This window comes from Aquarana catesbeiana, linkage group LG11, assembly GCF_042186555.1.
Source record: "Aquarana catesbeiana isolate 2022-GZ linkage group LG11, ASM4218655v1, whole genome shotgun sequence".
Classification (NCBI taxonomy): domain Eukaryota; kingdom Metazoa; phylum Chordata; class Amphibia; order Anura; family Ranidae; genus Aquarana; species Aquarana catesbeiana.
Window position 1 is genome coordinate 273,126,050 of NC_133334.1, and position 17,506 is coordinate 273,143,555.

Genomic DNA, 17,506 nt, shown 5'->3' on the forward strand with positions numbered 1-17,506 from the left:
ATGGCCATAGCAACACATACCACCTCTTGACTTTATAGCACAATATAGGAAACTTCAACATCTCTAAAAGCCTTTTGTCCAGGAAAGGGCGAAATAAACCCCCTGTATTGTAAATGGGAGGAAAAAAATTCCCTTTCGAACCCCGTATCTTCTGGGAAGTCAGACTTTTGTTTTGTTGTTCCTGGAAGGCTGCAACATTACTTTAGAGCAGGGCTAACAATGTCTTTGGCAGTTTGTGTAAAGAAAGTCCCAGATGAAAGTCTCTTGTCATCTCAGTCATAAGGAAATGCTCAGATGAAAGTCCACTCCAGTTCAGCCAACATCAGGAAATCATCCGCATCTACCTCAGGCTCTCTTCTGGTCTGCCTCCTCACATCTAGCATGGTCATCTGCTCTGCCTGCTCCACCTCTCGATGCTCAGTACCTGAAAAAAGTGTAAGAGACAAAGAAGATTATATGCTCCTTCCAAATGCAAACAAAAACATAGCTCACTGCTCACATTTCTCTATCTGTCCGTTTCTAACTGCAAAACTATTGTAGGGTGCCCACTGTTGCCTTGAAACACTTTCACGGAAAGGCATTGACTTCCAACATAACGAATAAACGTGCATGTCTCTGTGTGCTGTCTTGGGAAGCACACAGGCCTGCTTCTTGTCCTGTCTTCAGAGCATGGCACATTTTTGCAAAATGCCCCATTTTATGGCAACAGAAACACTTAATGTGAATGAATCTACCATTCCCAACCACTTGCTTCCACTTCTTAAGCAATGCTGGTGTAGGAATCCCATTTATTTCAAGTCTCTAAGGACCCCCACCTTAAGTAAATCAATCCACATGTGTCTCCTGAAGATCATAGGCCTTGCCTTCCTTGTATCTGACTCAACTATTTGAGCTGATCAAAACCGCAGCTTCCCGCTTATGGGAAGTAACAGTGGCACATGTCCTACTTCTGCTTACAGGCTTCGGACCTTTGTCCGAGCATCATTAGACTTGTTTATGATGGCTGCACACCGCTCATTCAAATCTTCAGCTTGGCCTACAGGGGTTTGAACACAGTTTGAAGCCACTGCAGGTTTAACTTTGATTACCCTACCTTCTAAATCTTTTGCCTTGCTTGCAGTTTCTTCCAAACACTTGGATGCTACTGTAAGCTGCTCCTTCAGTAAAATATTTCTAATTCTGCCTTTTCCCTCTTTTCAGATTCAATATGTAGAGCATGCAGAAAGTGCAAGCCAAACACAGCAACTGCCCGCATCTCTCCCTTACTGAACCCAAAACCTTTGAGACTAAAATCCGAGGAAAGATCAGAGACTCCATTCCTCCAAGCTCTGTTAAAAAGGAGAAGCATATCCAGCCAGCTCCTTTACAACAGACATCCACTGACTATTTCTGGCACAGGTAGAAAGGGTTTTAAGTCTTCCTGGACACCAGAAACCTATGCAGCCTTACTGTTCCTAAACAGTGTACGCAGCATTTTCCCCCAGCACAAGCAACAAAACACACCACAGAAAACAGGTCTGCTTCAGTTGAGATTTTAGCACAAATCCCGGACGAGCCCCCAATGTAATGCTTTGCGTCTATCTATTATAATTCTTGAGGTAAAACCAAGGAAGCTTAGACATGTAGTGTATCAATGCTTTACTAAACAGGAAAACTGCACATACAACTATAGGATACACAATACAACACAACTCATAGCTTACAAAAATAGTCCTACAAATATAAGCATGTACAATATGTATGCATTAAGTAAACTAAACAGTTACTCAACTTAGGGTTTAAGATGTAATGTCCTTCATGGTTCCTTGCTCAGTCCAACTCAAAACGTCTCCAAAGTTCTCAAGCTCCTCGCATCCATGTCTTCCTCTTTGTCCTTCCAAACACCTCTCTTGTCCGAACACGTTTCTTTCAAAAGCTCCCCAAGCCCCTCCCACCAACTTCCTGCATACCAACTTCCTCTGCTCAGCTCCAAAACCTATCCAACTGGTTTATTTACATATCAATGAAGGGGAAGAGCCTCTGTAAACATGTGCTCTTAAATAATATATCCAACTCCATATTATTGCAATAAAGTTACTATACAAATTCATAGCAACACATGGATGGAGCGGAGATCGGCTTCTTCTGACAACACCTGGAGACTACATGGATCAAATGTTCCATGGATCAAGGTAGAAGATAAAAAAAATAATGGACAGGAGTAAGCAAGCATGCAATTAAAGAGCAACTTCTCTTTTGTTAAGAAAAAAAACCCCTCCCCTTTGGGTGATCTATGTACATTGCAGGGATTGTAACAAACTTGGTTGCAGATTTCTACCTTTTGTTATTCAGAAGTAATAGCTGTTTGTTTAATTGTGTTCATGTGCAAAGTGAATGTGAGTGACTTTACAATTATCAATCAGCTGCTGCATCTGCACGGCTCTAATGAGGTAAGCGGCAGGGTCTGCATCCCTTTAGATGTGCTTTCCCTTTGGGAGTAGCTCACCAAAAATTACATTTTTGTTGCAGGGGATGCCCAAAATCTGACTTGGTTCAGACTTCTGGGAAAATCAGTGAGCCAATCACACAAGTAGGAAATTACATATCTGGGGGTGCTCTGTAGATCATCGGTCTACAGAACATCTCCAGGTTCCCATATTGCATTTTACAAATTACAACGGCTGCAGATTGGAAAATAAAGATCATTTTTAAAAACATTCAATTACAATATGACTAGTGTAGCAATTGCATATTCTTTTTTTACCAATTTTTTTCCCCTCACGAAAGTGGAGAAAGGCCCTTTTTTACACTTGTGAAACTTGTCCTGCAACTTGGGAGTGAAAAGTCAAATGACAAGTCATACCCCTCGATTATACCCCTATACTATTTTGGTCCGACTTTGATGCGAGTTGAGGTCCATAGACCTCAAGTTAACACAGGCATTCCCTAAAATCACGGCAAAGTCGCAATAGTGTGAAAGGGGCCTTAGCCTTTAAAGCAGACCTCCGCCCCTAACACTTTTTTCGGTGCTTATGAGGAGGGGGGGGGGTCTGTCCCTCGAATCGCATATAAGCTGGAAATTGTTGGCATTTTGCATTATATATTATATATATATAAAAAAGGGAAAAGAAAGGGGGGGGGGTCGTGGAGGAGGTGCAGATAATGGCGCAGAAACACATGTGATTTTACTGTGCCTATGGTGTGTTTTTCATAGGTCATGTGACTCAAAATCCACATCAAAAATGTAACACAGGTGCGTTATTGATGCATTCTTGCGGGGAGGTGCATTTTTTGGTGGTGTGTTTTTTTAACTGACCAAAAATGCAGCAAACAAGATTTTTAACACCACAACGGAAGCGCATTGGACAAGTGTGAAGACATACAAATAATTTAAAGGAATGCATTTTTCTTGAGCTATAAAAAGTTAAAAAAAAAAAATTAATAATAATAAATATATATATATATATATATATATATATATATATATATATATATATATATATTAATAAATAATAATGTAAATTAAAATATATATATTTTTTTATAATTACATAATACATTTTTTTTTTTTTTTTTTTTTTAAACTGTCATTTTCGGTTTGTGCAGCCTGCATTTTCAGTTTTGGTACCAAAATTTCCATTCGGTGCACCTCTATCAGTCACTTTTCAGAGGGGCAGTAAGGGCTGCCACAGGCCTGAAGGAACAGCAGAAAACAACAACACTACACCACAGACCAAGGGGGAAGATCCAGAAAGAGATCACAGATTATACTGCTTTCCATTTGCCTAAACAAAAACACCTGAGCTTGCATAAAAATGCATAAAAAACAAAAAAACAAAAAACAAAAAAAAAAAAAAAAAAAAAAGGCACATCTATGTATACAAAAACACACAAACAGTTGCTTCAAAACCGCTTACAATAACGCTCAGCTCAGGTAATTGGTGGTTCAGTGTAATTCATATCTCAGGGGAACGGTTTAGAGTTCATTGTCTACAGCTGATAGACTTTCCCGCACTCACCTCTTCTGTCACCAGAAAGTTCCTTCTTATTTGTGGACTTCATCTTTGCTTGAAAATTGATTGCAGAAAAGGTTTTCTAACAAAATTCGATTTTTGTCATCTTTGTAGCCATTTGCCGTACATCTCCTGCCTCTTCTAGTCATGCACAGATGGATTCTAATCACTCAGCCAGCACACACCTGATATTTAACCACTTCCCATCCGGACCAATTCTGACACTTCGCTCCTACATGTAAAAATCAACTTTTTTGTTTTTGCTAGAAAATTACTTAGAACCCCCAAACATTATATATATTTTCTTTAGCAGCGGCCCTAAAAAAATAAAATGGCGGTCGTTGCAATTTTTTATGTCACACGGTGTTTGTGCCAGCGGTTTTTAACTACTTGCCTACTGGGCGCTTTCACCCCCTATCCTGCCCAGGCCAATTTTCAGCTTTCAGCGCTGTCACACTTTGAATGACAATTGCGCGGTCATGCTACACTGTACCCATATGACATCATTATCATTTTTTTCACACAAATAGAGCTTTCTTTTGGTGGTATTTATGGTTCAATAAGTTTTTATTGATTTTTTCAACAAATATGTAAACATAAAAAAAACAGAAGGAAAAAGTATAAACAGTGCCAGCTGCCTGACAACAGGCCTCCTGGTATATAGATATTTTTTTTTACAAATGCTGAAATAGTGCAATCGTGTGCAAGTGTAAAGGTCACCCATAGGCTCAGGGAATCTGGAAAGCCCAACTAAAACATAGATTGTCAGGAGTATTTTTAGTGACAAGATTCCCAGTCTCTATTTGAGTAAGGAGAAGTCTTGTGAGTTGTATTGCATTCTAAAGGAAAATACAGGAGACATAGGAGAGGAAGATAAGAATAACAGAGTAGAAGAAGGGGGGATAAGTGCAGGGTAGAAGTCTTTTGGTGGTATTTAATCACTGCTGATTACTAAAAAAGAAAAAAGACAGAAATTTGAAAAAAAAAAAGAGTTTTTATTAGTTTCTGTCAGTAAATTTTGCTTATTAGATTGTAAGCTCTTCTGAGCAGGGCCCTCTTAATCCTCTTGTATTTTATTTTATTGTAACTGTATTGTCTCCTTTAATATTGTAAAGCGCTGCGTAAACTGTTGGCGCTATATAAATCCTGTATAATGATAATAATAAATAAGTAATTTTTCTCCTTCACTGATGTGCACTGATAGGCCGCACTAATATGCCGCACTGATGGGCACTGATAGGCGGCACTGATGAGGAGGCACTATTATGCCGCACTGATGGGAACTGATAGGCGGCACTGGTGGGCACTGATTGGTGCAACGACACCACATATGTGTGTGTTATTTGTTGCTTGTACCCGTAGTACAACCCAGAAACAATAGTGCGCATTTTTCTTTTTTTCTCCTACCTAAAACACAACGACACTAACTGACACTGATGTTAATTAAAAAAAAAAAAAAAAAAAAAAAAAACCCTGCACAAAATAAACTGACCCTTGATCCTGACCTTTGACCCTTACTTGACCCAAACACTCATCCTGACATAGATCAAACGTTGATCTAGGTATTGTTTGTATATTTTTTATTCAAAATTATTTATTATTTTATTTATTTAAAAACATTTTTACAAACACTTTTTTTTAAATTTTCTGCAAGGACCTGTTTGGAGGTATTGCAAGCACCTGGACCTCGCAGGAATTTCAAGCCTTTTCGGGGGGGGCCCCTTATTAAACTGATGGGGATTGGGCACAATAGAAGGGGGACTGGCTGCTGCACTCGGAAACCCTTGATTGCTTATACTGTGTTGTTGCTGTAGCTGAGCAGCGCAGCAGCAGGGACACTGCCTGGGCATTTTGCCAGGATGCTCTGGAGGGGTTTAAACACCCCTGACCCCCCCCCCCTTATCTACGCCCCTGAGTTGCTGCCATGTGATTGGCTGATTAGCAATTTGTGTTACCAAGCAATTGAACAGGTGTACATAATAAAGTGGCCGATGAGTGTACAATTAATAATTATACATTCCCTGTTTACATGTTGGGTTTTCCTGAGCTGACCTGTAAAAGTTTTTTTTTTTATCTCTCCCTGACAGAGAGTTACCTGTCGTTAATTTTTAGATTTTAACTGAGCATCAAGCGTTAAGTCTAATGGCCCGTACACACGATCCAAATATCATACGAAAACGGTCGTCCGAGGAAAGATCGTACGATATTCGGATCGTGTGTACACTACTTTCGACAGCCGATCACGACCGTTCATCCAATATTATTCGATCGGACATACACGAAAATTTTCCTCGTACGATTCCAGATCGTACGATTTTCATTTAGTCAGTATAGTTGTCGTCCAAAAATACAATACAAATACATTACAACACATGACATCACTTCCCATTTTTTTTGTCTGTCGTACAAGAATTTTCGTGACTTTATTTAGCTATTCAATTTTTACTTGCGACTATTAAGCGAGAACGGTCGTACGATCGGTCGTACGATATTCGGATCGTGTGTACGGGCCATAAGGATACCAAGATATGTTATTCATCATCATTTGTTTATTATTATCAATTTAATATGAATTTACTCCATTTATTATGAAACTTTAATATGTCGGCTCCTATCTGGTTGTATGTTTATTTCATTTTTATCATCATCGGAAACTACCATTATGTATGATCATGGAATGTTTAATTATGACTGTCCTAATAAATATACAATTACATGTACTCTATGTATGATTATAATTATTTATATTATTTTTGATTTAAGTGACATGCCTCAATTAAAGTCCCAGAGCCTTTGTTATTTTTTTTTGCTTGTATGTACAAACCAGGGATGGAGCCATGTCGCCATGGGTGTGCTGGGTCACAACTTGTTTTTTCTATGTAATAACTATACATAGGAACCATTATTTTTTTTTTATCAGTTCCAGACAACACACTGCACTTATACTGCAGCAGGGCGGTCTCGCTGCACTGGATCATGTACATATATGCAATTTCCAGGTAGGGGGCACGCACGCCCGCTATCCTGTCTGCGTTTTCATCCTGTACAAGTTCGTTAGCAGGTCCCAGCCAATGATTTATGGCTGGGACCTGCTGATCAGCTTAGCGAATGACTGTACACAGAGCAGAGATGTGACTGTTTTTTCTCTCCCTGAAAGCAGTGCATATTACACATTTTAAGCACACAGTTAACCCATTGATTGCCCTAGAACAGGGTTCAGCAACCTTTTTTCACTTAAGAGCCAGATTCAATGTATGTGAATGCTTGGAGGGGCTGCATTCACCTAATAATAAATGAAGATAACATTACACAGCCCCCGAACCTCTGGCCCCCTTTACATTACACAGCCCCCGCACCTCTGGACCCCATTAGATTACACAGCCCTCGCACCTCTGGACTCCTTTAGATTACACAGCCCTCCCTGCATAATACAAAGCCCCCCTGCACATCACACAGCCCCCCTACCCAGCCCCCCTGAATATTACATAGCCCTCCCTGCTTATTACACAGCCCCCCCCAGCTTTGTAAGCACGGAGGGATGGAGCGCTTTAAACATTTTTAGTTTTTCTTTTTTCTTTTTTTCTTTTTTTACACTGTCCCTTTGAAAAAAAAAATTCTGATCACTTTTATTGCTGTCAGAAGGAATGTAAACATCCCTTGCGACAGTAATAGGCGGTGACAGGTACTCTTTATGGAGGGATCTGGGGGACCCCAAATCCCTCCTTTGCACTTAAAAGCATTCAAAACGCCAAGTTTGGCTGTTTTGAATGCAGTTATTTTTTTTTAGATTTGTCGCCTTTAAGTCTTCTGTAAACCTGAAGTGATATCGCTTCCGGGTTACTAGATCCGAGACCCGATCAAAGCCGATTCTGGCATTATTCGGGTCTCCGGCCAGCCGGCGGATGTGCCGGCTGGTCGCTCGGACTTCCCGGTGGGAAGGGAGAGCTAAGGAAGGCAGCGGGAGGGGAATTTTTTCAGATATTTATTTGTAAAAAAAAAAAAATGAAAACCATTTATCATTTTCCTTCCACTTCACAATTATGAGCCACTTTGTGTTGGTCTATCACATCAAATCCCAATAAAATAGATTTACGTTTTTGGTTGTAACATGACAAAATGTGGAAAATAAACAAAAAAGAAAATACTATACATACCCATTTATTATTTTTTAAAAATTTTTCATAAAGAGTAACCAGATTGGATACCATTGGCCACTTGCCGTTTCCCCCGCGGGGTTCGTATGAAACAGCAACCTCTATCTTTGATGCTAATCATACATTTAGCTGTATTTTGTATCTCATATTTGTACGGAGATATATAAATCGCGATTCGGAAAAGAAGCGTTTTTGAAATGCAGGATTTGTCACAACGCCGGGCAGACGGGTCTTCTCCTCCGCAGTTATTTTCTTGGCCCGTTCTGAGTATTTTCTTTTTTTTTTTTTTTACAAGCCACATTTCACAAAGTTCGGATTGCTCTCTAGTGACTGAGTGTAACAGCGACCATATGCCGCTGAAAATTCCAAATCCCGCTCATATCATTCAGCTTTCTGCATTATGTGTCATTGCTGTGTCTGGGGATCCCCAATGACTGCAAGCACTCGCTGTGTGTCACCGTGTAATATTGTGTTGTCACAGGGAAAACAATGGCATTCATTTATAAAAACTGGAGCAAAGGAAAATACATGTGTTCATCGCTGCAGCCAGTTGGGATTTAGAATTTCTGAATCCACATTTCTATATTTAGTGAAGGATTCACTCTACCAGTGATACATTTTTACATTGGAGGTTTTTAACCCCTTCCTGCCTAAGCAGTGGCGGCCCGTCCATTAGGGACGCACGGGCGCCGCCCCCTCTATCCGCACCACACCCTATATGAATAATAGATAGATTCACCCCCTATTCATGCGTCCGGCCCCTTTCAGGACGCCGGGCGCCTGAATTACAGCGGCGGGGATTTTTTTTTTTGAAGCACCTAATTAGAGCCATAGGCTCTAATAGGTTTCAAAATAGGGTGGACTCATGGCGCAGAGCATTGAGCTCGGAGCCCACCCAGGTGTTTTAGAAAAGCAAATGAATATTCGCTTTTCTAACACTGAATCGCCTCTCTACCAACTAGTAAGATACCTGTTTCCCGAAAGGTCTGGCTGAAAGGTCAGGTGATCCTGTTGGACGCCTAGGAGGAGGAGGGGGATGCACGGCGGAAGCCGCCGTGATCCACACCACAGGAGGAGGAATAAAGCTGCCGGACACGCTGCCCACCTTCCCAGATGGGGTAAGTGCGGGGCTTTGATGTGCTGACCGGGGGGGGGGGGCTGTTTGCGCTCCCCCCCCAAATGAAAAAAACACCAGCCACCACTGTGCCTAAGCCTTTAAGCCTTTTTCTGACATGCTCTGTATTGCTTACAAGGTAAAATCAGTATTTTTTGCTAGATAATTACTTAGAACCCCCAAACGTTATTTATTTATTTTTAGCAGAGACCCTAGAGAATAAAATCTCGGTTGTTGCAATATTTTATGTCATACAGCATTTGCGCAGCTGTCTTTCAAATGCAATTTTTTTGGAAGAAATACACTTTCATGAATAAAAATAAATAAATAAATAAACAGTAAAGTTAGCCCAATTGTTTTATATAATGTGAAAGATGATGTTACGTCGAGTAAATAGATACTTAACATGTCAGGCTTTAAAATTGCGCACACTCGTGGAATGGCGACAAACTTGTGTACTTAAAAATCTCCATAGGCGACGCTTTATAAAATTTCTACAGGTTACCAGTTTAGAGTTACAAAGGAGGACTAGTGCTATAATTATTGCTCTTGCTCTACCGATCGCAGAGATACCTCACATGTGTGGTTTGAACACTGTTTACATTTGCAGGCGCGACTTACATATCTGCTCGCTTCTGCGCGTGAGCACGGAGAGACGGGGCATTTAAATTTGTATTTTTATTTTCTTATTTATTTGATATATTTTTTTTTAATTTTTACACTGTCCTTTTAATTTTTTTTATCACTTTTATTACTGTCTCAAGGAATGTAATAGGCAGTGACTGTGACTGAAAGGCCTTTAAAGCGCCTCTCCTTTCACTCCAATGTGCTTTCAAACTGGAGCAGTGCGTTGGCAGGACGCTAAAAAAAGTCTTGCAAGCAGGACTTCTTTGAGGCTCTGTAGGAGTGGTGTATACACCACTCCTAAAGCACCCCTGCCCATTGAAATCAATGGGCAGCGCCGGCAAAGCATCGGCAAAGCGCCGCTGCAGCGCTTTTAACCCTTTTTTGGCCATTAGCAGGGGTTAAAAAAGTCCCGCTAGTGGCTGAAAAGCACCGCAAAAACGACGGTAAAGTGACACTAAAAATAGCGGCACCCGGGCACTGCCAGTGTGAAAGTGCCCTTAGGCTGCATTCACACCTGAGCGTTTTCAGCTCATAAAACGCTCGTAAAGCGTCCGAAAAAATGTCTGAAAAATGTCCAACAATCAAAATCCTATTCATTTCAATGGCACCTGTTCACACCTGAGCGTTTTGTCACCTGAAGCAAAATGCCTGAAAAACGCCCTAAGCTCAAAAAAGAACTTACAATAGTGCCTTAAATTCTGCTTCCCGATTATCCCCTTTTATGGCGAACTATGGTTTCCAACCTTCCATGTTGCCTGACTCATTTGTTCCGCAGAGTATTCCTGTCTTAGAGGAGCATCTCCGTGGTCTTCGTTCCACTTGGGCACAAGTCCAGGAGGCTTTGCGACATGCTAATGATAGATACAGACTCCATGCTGACCGCAGACACCTGCCTGCGCCTTCCTACTAGGTTGGGGACAGGGTCTGGCTGTTACTTCGCAACCTCCGACTCTGTGTTCCCTCACTGAAGTTCGGTTTATTGGGCCTTTCCATATTCTTCATAGGATTATCCCAGTGGCTTACGCATTAGACTTTCCTTCTAATATGCGTATCTCAATGTATTTCATGTAGAGAACCATGAGGAGTATGAAGTACAGTCCATTGTTGACTCTCGTAGGTTCCGTGGGCGCATACAGTACCTGGTGCATTGGAAAGAGTACGGTCCGGAGGAACACACTTGGGTCTCATCCTCGGACGTACATGCCCCTGTCCTCCTCAGTGATTTCCATAGACGTTTTCCCCTCAAGCCTGGTGGTCCTCCGAGGGGGAGGGGTCTTTGAGGAGGGGTACTGTCGGGGCTCAGCCCTTCCTTCTCTGAGCTGGCCGCTCAGCTGTCGGCTAATTGCCAGCTCCCATCTCTCCACAGTGACTCACCTGCTGATGATATCCTGCTCGTCAGTCCTGCCTACTAAAGCCGTCCAGTCCAGAGGATCTCTGCATTCGCCTTAGTCACATCTCTAGAAACGCTCTCCTGTGTTTCTGTTAAAGGCTTGATTGGCTGACATTCCTTCTGGCTCCAGATCCTGCTTGCTGTTCTACCACGCTGTTCTCTGGCTCCCTGACGTTTTGGCTTGTCTGACTTTCCTGAACTCTGGCTATGTTTTGACTACGTTTACTCTGTTTACTGTTTTTTTTATTGTTAATAAACACGTGTGATTTAACTGTACTTCTGTCTCAGTCTGATTCATGGTTTATGACACTCAGGAGACATGGAAGTTTTATGCAAATGCTAAACATCCAATGCAGTCCAATAATGGTATCCATGGGGTAATGCCTGCTGAGCAGGAAAGACCAGACAAACTCAGGCTTAGACAACATGAAACTTTCCTCTCTGCTCTGAAGCTGGACCTTCCCACTATGACCTGAATGCTGAATTCCAGGGACCAACGGAGCCATCCACACTCCTAAACACAGTGCAGGAATGAGAGACCACTGCACACCAATGATGTCGCAATAATCCAAGTTTATTCTACAGTACAACCACACTCTCTACAATTAAGCCTTGTTGGGTGAAATGCGTCTGTAGGGCGGTCCTAGTGCAGGGATTGCTATTGTGGTTGTTCCCTGTGTCAGCAGACTTGGGGGAGAAGAGGGAGCATTGACAATACTGTAGATGGGCCATTGAAGTCTATGAGTGACATCACCACCCCAGGCTTTACTAGGTATTGTTGGAGAGCTCTCTCCCCTGCAGCTGCCACTGGCTGACACAGGGGACATCACGTGACCAGACCAAAGCAGCCTAAAAATAGGTAAGTATATGCATCATTCTTATACAGGTTAGTTAGCATAGGTGTTAGGAGTGGGGTAACCTGGAATTCCCCTTTAAGGTTAAGCAGGACCTGGAAACATGTTTAAGATGTTGTCACCATGTAAGGTGATAAATAGGTACCCTAGTTAGGTTGATTGGTGACTCTGTCTTGCCATATTGCAGTTGCTGATCCATATTCAACACAAGTTCCTTATGGCTAGAGCTAGATGAGCAATCTGACATATGATTTCTCTTTAGAGAAAACTGCAGGGCCTATAATGGCCAATGAGCTGCCATAGATCAGCGTATATTTTAAATTAGGATTTTTACCTCCCCCCTGTAGGGGACAAGCGACCCACTCCCAGGAACTAATGAGACCAATCTTCAAAAAATGATACTGTATGCTCTTGAGCTTAATACGCTCTGCAGGAACATCTCCTTCAGCTTCATCCTCTGATGCACTCCACATATTTAAAAAAAATACCTGTACTTTTAATGAATGTCATTTTATTCATACCTGGGAACTTGCCGGAACTGACCCTGTAGTCCTGGAATTTAGATCCGGTTGGCAGCTCATTTCTGGAATTGTTAAATCTCCAGAACTCCTAATCTAGGGATTTAACTGCACATAGGTGAAATTTATGTCAAACAATGGGGTGTGCTAGCAATTAAAGATGTGCCAGTTGGAGACCAGGATGTGTGCTGGGATGTGCTTGTGCAGAAGTGACATCATCCTGCACCAGGCAATCAAGATGGTTGAAGCCCAGCACCCGTGGAGAAGATGTCAGCCAGCGAGGGACCCCATGGGTTTTGGACTGCTGAAGCAGAGGTAAGTATTTCGGAATTTAGTTCCGCTTTGAGAAAGAAAAAAAAAAGGTAGAAGATCCTGGTCACATGACCTGTCAAAGCTGCTCCTCCAATCACATTCAGAGAAACCTCTGTGATATATCACAAGCTCTACACTGAAGACCGCATTGTATGAATGGGCTATAAATCACCCAATCACTTTCACACCCCCCAAAGGTACCACACTACCACACCCCCACCTGATTACCCCTGCCTTGTATCCCAGGTTACGCTGTCCTACCCGCAAGCCTAGGATGGGCATTTTGGGTTGTTGGTGGGTAGAGCAGAGGGATATCAGTGAATGTCCACTTGCTGGTTTCCCCATCAGTGTATGAACATGGAAGCAATGAGAATTTTATTATTATTAGTGCTGGTGGGGAAAGAAGCTTGTAGGCAGGTCCCCAAAATGTTATTTGTGTATTACATTCAAGAGTTATCGTTCAGAATTGTAAAGGTTAAAACGCTGGGTGTGTCTGCTGTTTGGCCTGTGGTGCTTCCCATACCAGGGTATTCAAGCAGCAAGGGGTTGAGCCAATGTGTGGGTATTGGCTGGTTGTGGGAAAGAAAAGGATGAGGCGATGTAGAGTTGCACCTAAGTAGGGTAACCTCTTTGCGGGACCCTGAAATGCGATTGTTAGCGACCATCGGTTAGGGGCCATTACATATGGCTCAAAGCAAGCCTTAGATTTGAAGAGGAACACCATTATGTCTGTAACGTGTTGCATTGTCATGTGCTTCCTGAAGAACTGGAGATGACGAAGAATTGTACATTTATACCGTTTATTCAGTGAAAGAAGTCACTTGGCATGTAAATCGTCTGGTCTGATTTACTGTGAACACAGAGTGAGAGTGAAGTCCTACAGTGTACAGGAACCAGGAACAAAATATAAAACTTCAAATTAACTTTCTGGGTGATGGAAAGTAAAACGAGGAAGCAGCCAGTTCATGCGTAGAGACAGTGGTGGCCGTTGACGGAGGTTCTGTCTTCTAAGTGGCAGGGCCCTATGTTATGGCGTAGCCGAACCCTCCTAGGAACTGGGCCCGGACCATGGATGTGCGAGGCCTCATGAAGTATACAGCAGCTTCCCTCCATGCTTGGGCTGAAGAGTGAAGTATCAAGTATAACATGTGTTTAAGAACTGATGACGTGCGCTATTAACCACAAAATGAGTCAGTGTCGGGACAGGTGTCACTGGTGGCCGGTGATGGAGGTTTTGTTGAAGGGATGGATCGTGACTGTATGGTCTACCCTTCTAAGTGGCAGGGACCCTGTGTTAGGGCCTGTTGCATAGCAGAACACTCCTAAGTGCTGGGCCAGGACCATGGGTGTCTAAGGCCTTGTACAGCAGCTTCCCTCCATGCCTTTGGTCTGATGAGTAAAGTGTTGAGTGTATGGTGTGGTAAAGGACTGGCGGAGGTGCGCTATTACCCTCAAAATGACTTCACAGTCAGTGCCAGGACCGGTGTCACTGGGTCCGGTGTAGTAGTTTGGTCACCATGAGGTGCGATAGCCCACACGGAAGAGCAAATCATGATAACTTTTCACCTAAGTAATCGATTAAAGCTGACAGCATGCAGTTGCCCTTTGCATGTCAGCAAGCTGATCAAGAATGATTTGTGCTTTGAACTACCTGAATTTGATGCACATGTTGATAATTTAACTGAAACCAGAACAAATGCTTGTCTGACTCAGATGGAGGAGGCAGTGCCGGGACAAGGTCATCTAGAGCCCAAGGCGAACATGACAAATTGCATCCCCCCCCCTCAAAAATGTATGAGCATTATGTGTCAGCATAAATCCCTTCCCCCCACCTCAAAAAAATCAAGCACTAATCTACATGCTTTCAGCTCCTCCCAGTACAAAGCCACCCCCTGCTGAAAAAAAAATCCCCCTTCCTAGCACAGATCCTCTATCCCTCAAATTTCCCCTCCGAGCACAAATCCTCAGCCCCCCCCCCCCATGCCAAATACCCCATTCCTATTAAAAATTCCCCTCCCTTCAATCCCCCATCCTAGCACAAATCCCCCCTCTACTAAATTTCTCCCCTAGCACAAGTCTCCCCCCCCCCCCTCACTATATAAAATTTTCTAGCACAAACCCCCAAAATCCACCCTCCTAGCACAAATCATCTTCCCCATCCCCCCTCTTAAAACAAATCCCCCCCAAATATGCACTTCTAGCACACCTCCCCAAATTTCCCCTCCTAGAACAATTCTTACCTCCTACCACCCCCCCCAAATCTCCTCCCCTCCCCAATCTCCTTGTGGTGCCCCAGAACCTCACATGATATCACAGTGCCCAGGGCAACCGCCCCTCCTGCCAATCCCTTGTCCTGGCCCTGGGAGGAGGAATGGCTGCCAAAAAGTGTCCTTTAAATTTAATAATGCTTGGCAGTTTTAACCAATCTTCAGGCCTAAAGTGTGCAAAAAAAAAGGAAAAATGGCTCTGGTGGCAAACGGGTTAAAGGAGAGGTCTTCATAAGAGCAAAGCAGAAAAGATCACCAAATCAAAGATAAATCTTGCTCTCGGTGCCTGATGGATGAAGTGCCTATTCTAGTTTAGCGCCGTATATTACTCACTGATATTGTTTTGGTCTTGTAGCTGCTGGCCGGTCTGGTCTCCAGGGCCATCCGCTAAGTTTATCCGTCTTTTCCTTTCATCCCTTCTAGTTGCGGCAGAGGTTCCCTTCCCTCCCGCTCTAAACAACAGAACGGTTCACTTCGGTGTATTATCGGCGCCCGTCACCATGGCAACCCAAGTCATATAAGATACTTTGATGTTCCTACATAATTATACAATATTAAGTTATATGGAAAGCAAAAAGGAGAAGGTGCTGAAATTTTCGTTCGGGGCTTGATATCTGAAATTACAACCTGGCGGAGTCTGAATAATTGTGATATACAAGAAGAATATACCGGCGGTGGAATATGACAATACAGAGAGCTATACTGTAATATAGTTTACTGGAGACAAAATTCATCACATTTCAGGTAAGTAGCGGTAAATGAAATAAGCGGCCTTGGGACTACTCATACACGACTTTTGGTAAGGAAACTGTCATCTTTGTCAGATACACATGTGGCTGTATAAACAACCTAAAGGAAAATTGATCACGATTTTTGGTCTATTTTACTTAAAGCGGTATTAAATACCAAACCAAAAGTGTATTATTTTGCAACTTACCAGTTCTTAGATGTGGTGGCTGCATTTGTTTTCTGTTTTTACACGAAAACACCAGAGGGCGCGATCTGAGTGGAGTATGATATGTATTTTATTGATAAAAAAGCTAATTGGCCACTCACATTTAAAAGTAAAAAGCGCCTGTTATATGCACTGGGGCTGTCATCAGATTGTGATCCTGTTCTGTGCAATAAGAGTCCAGTCCGAGAAATAGAACCGTCCTCTGGCTCCAAGGCACTCTCAAGCAGGGCGGCCAATCTGACAATGTGGGAACAGACCTAGTGACTTCAGACGCTTTGATCTGAACCTTCTTCCCTCAGCCAGAACACTGAAGATGGGTCATGGATGGGTCTTCCAACATGGCAACAAAACATACTGTCAAAGCAACAAAGGAGTGGTCAAGAAGAAGCACATTAAGATCATGGAGTGGCCTAGCCAGTCTCCAGACCTTAATCCTATAGAAAATTTATGGAGGGAGCTGAAACTTCGAGTTGCCAAGCGACAGCCAAGGAAACAAGGATTTAGAGAAGATCTGTAAAAAAAGAGTGGACCAAAATCCCTCCTGAGGTGTGTGCAAACCTGGCCACCAACTACAAGAAACGTCTGACCTCTGTGATTGCCAACAAGGGTTTTGCTACCAAGTACTAAGTCATGCTTTGCGAAGGGGTCAAATACTCATTTCACTCATTAAAATGCAAATCAATTTATAACTTTTTTGAAATGCGTTTCTTTGGATATTTTGACCCTAAGAACACCATCCCTACAGTCAAACATTATGCTTTAGGGCTAAGAGGACTTTATAACCACAGGCACACCAACATATTATTAGCACCACATCCCTTAGTTGAATAGATATGGAAGGATTTTATGGGATTTTTAAGGTGCCAGAAAATATATATATATATATATATATATAAGAAATAGTGATCTCAAGGTATAGTATAAAAAGTTCTATTCAAAGACAATTTAAAAAATTGTTAAAAAACAATTATGGCAAGTACGATACAATACAGTTTTATGGATACAGAACTTTAGAATGGAGTTCCCAACATGTTTCGCCCATATTCCGGGCTTCTTCAGGGGATGCTGTCCATTAGAGGTACACGCCTTCTATTAAAGAGAATTTTATAAATAATAATCACATCAAAAATAATTCTCAATTGAGTTTTGATGTGATTTTTATTTATAACATTCTCTTTAATAGAAGGCTTGTACCTCTAATGGACTGCATCTCCCGAAGAAGCCCGTAATATGGGTGAAACATGTTGGGAACTCAATTCTAAAGTGCTGTATCCATAAAACCTTATTGTATCGTACTTGCCATAATTGTTTTTTAACAATTTT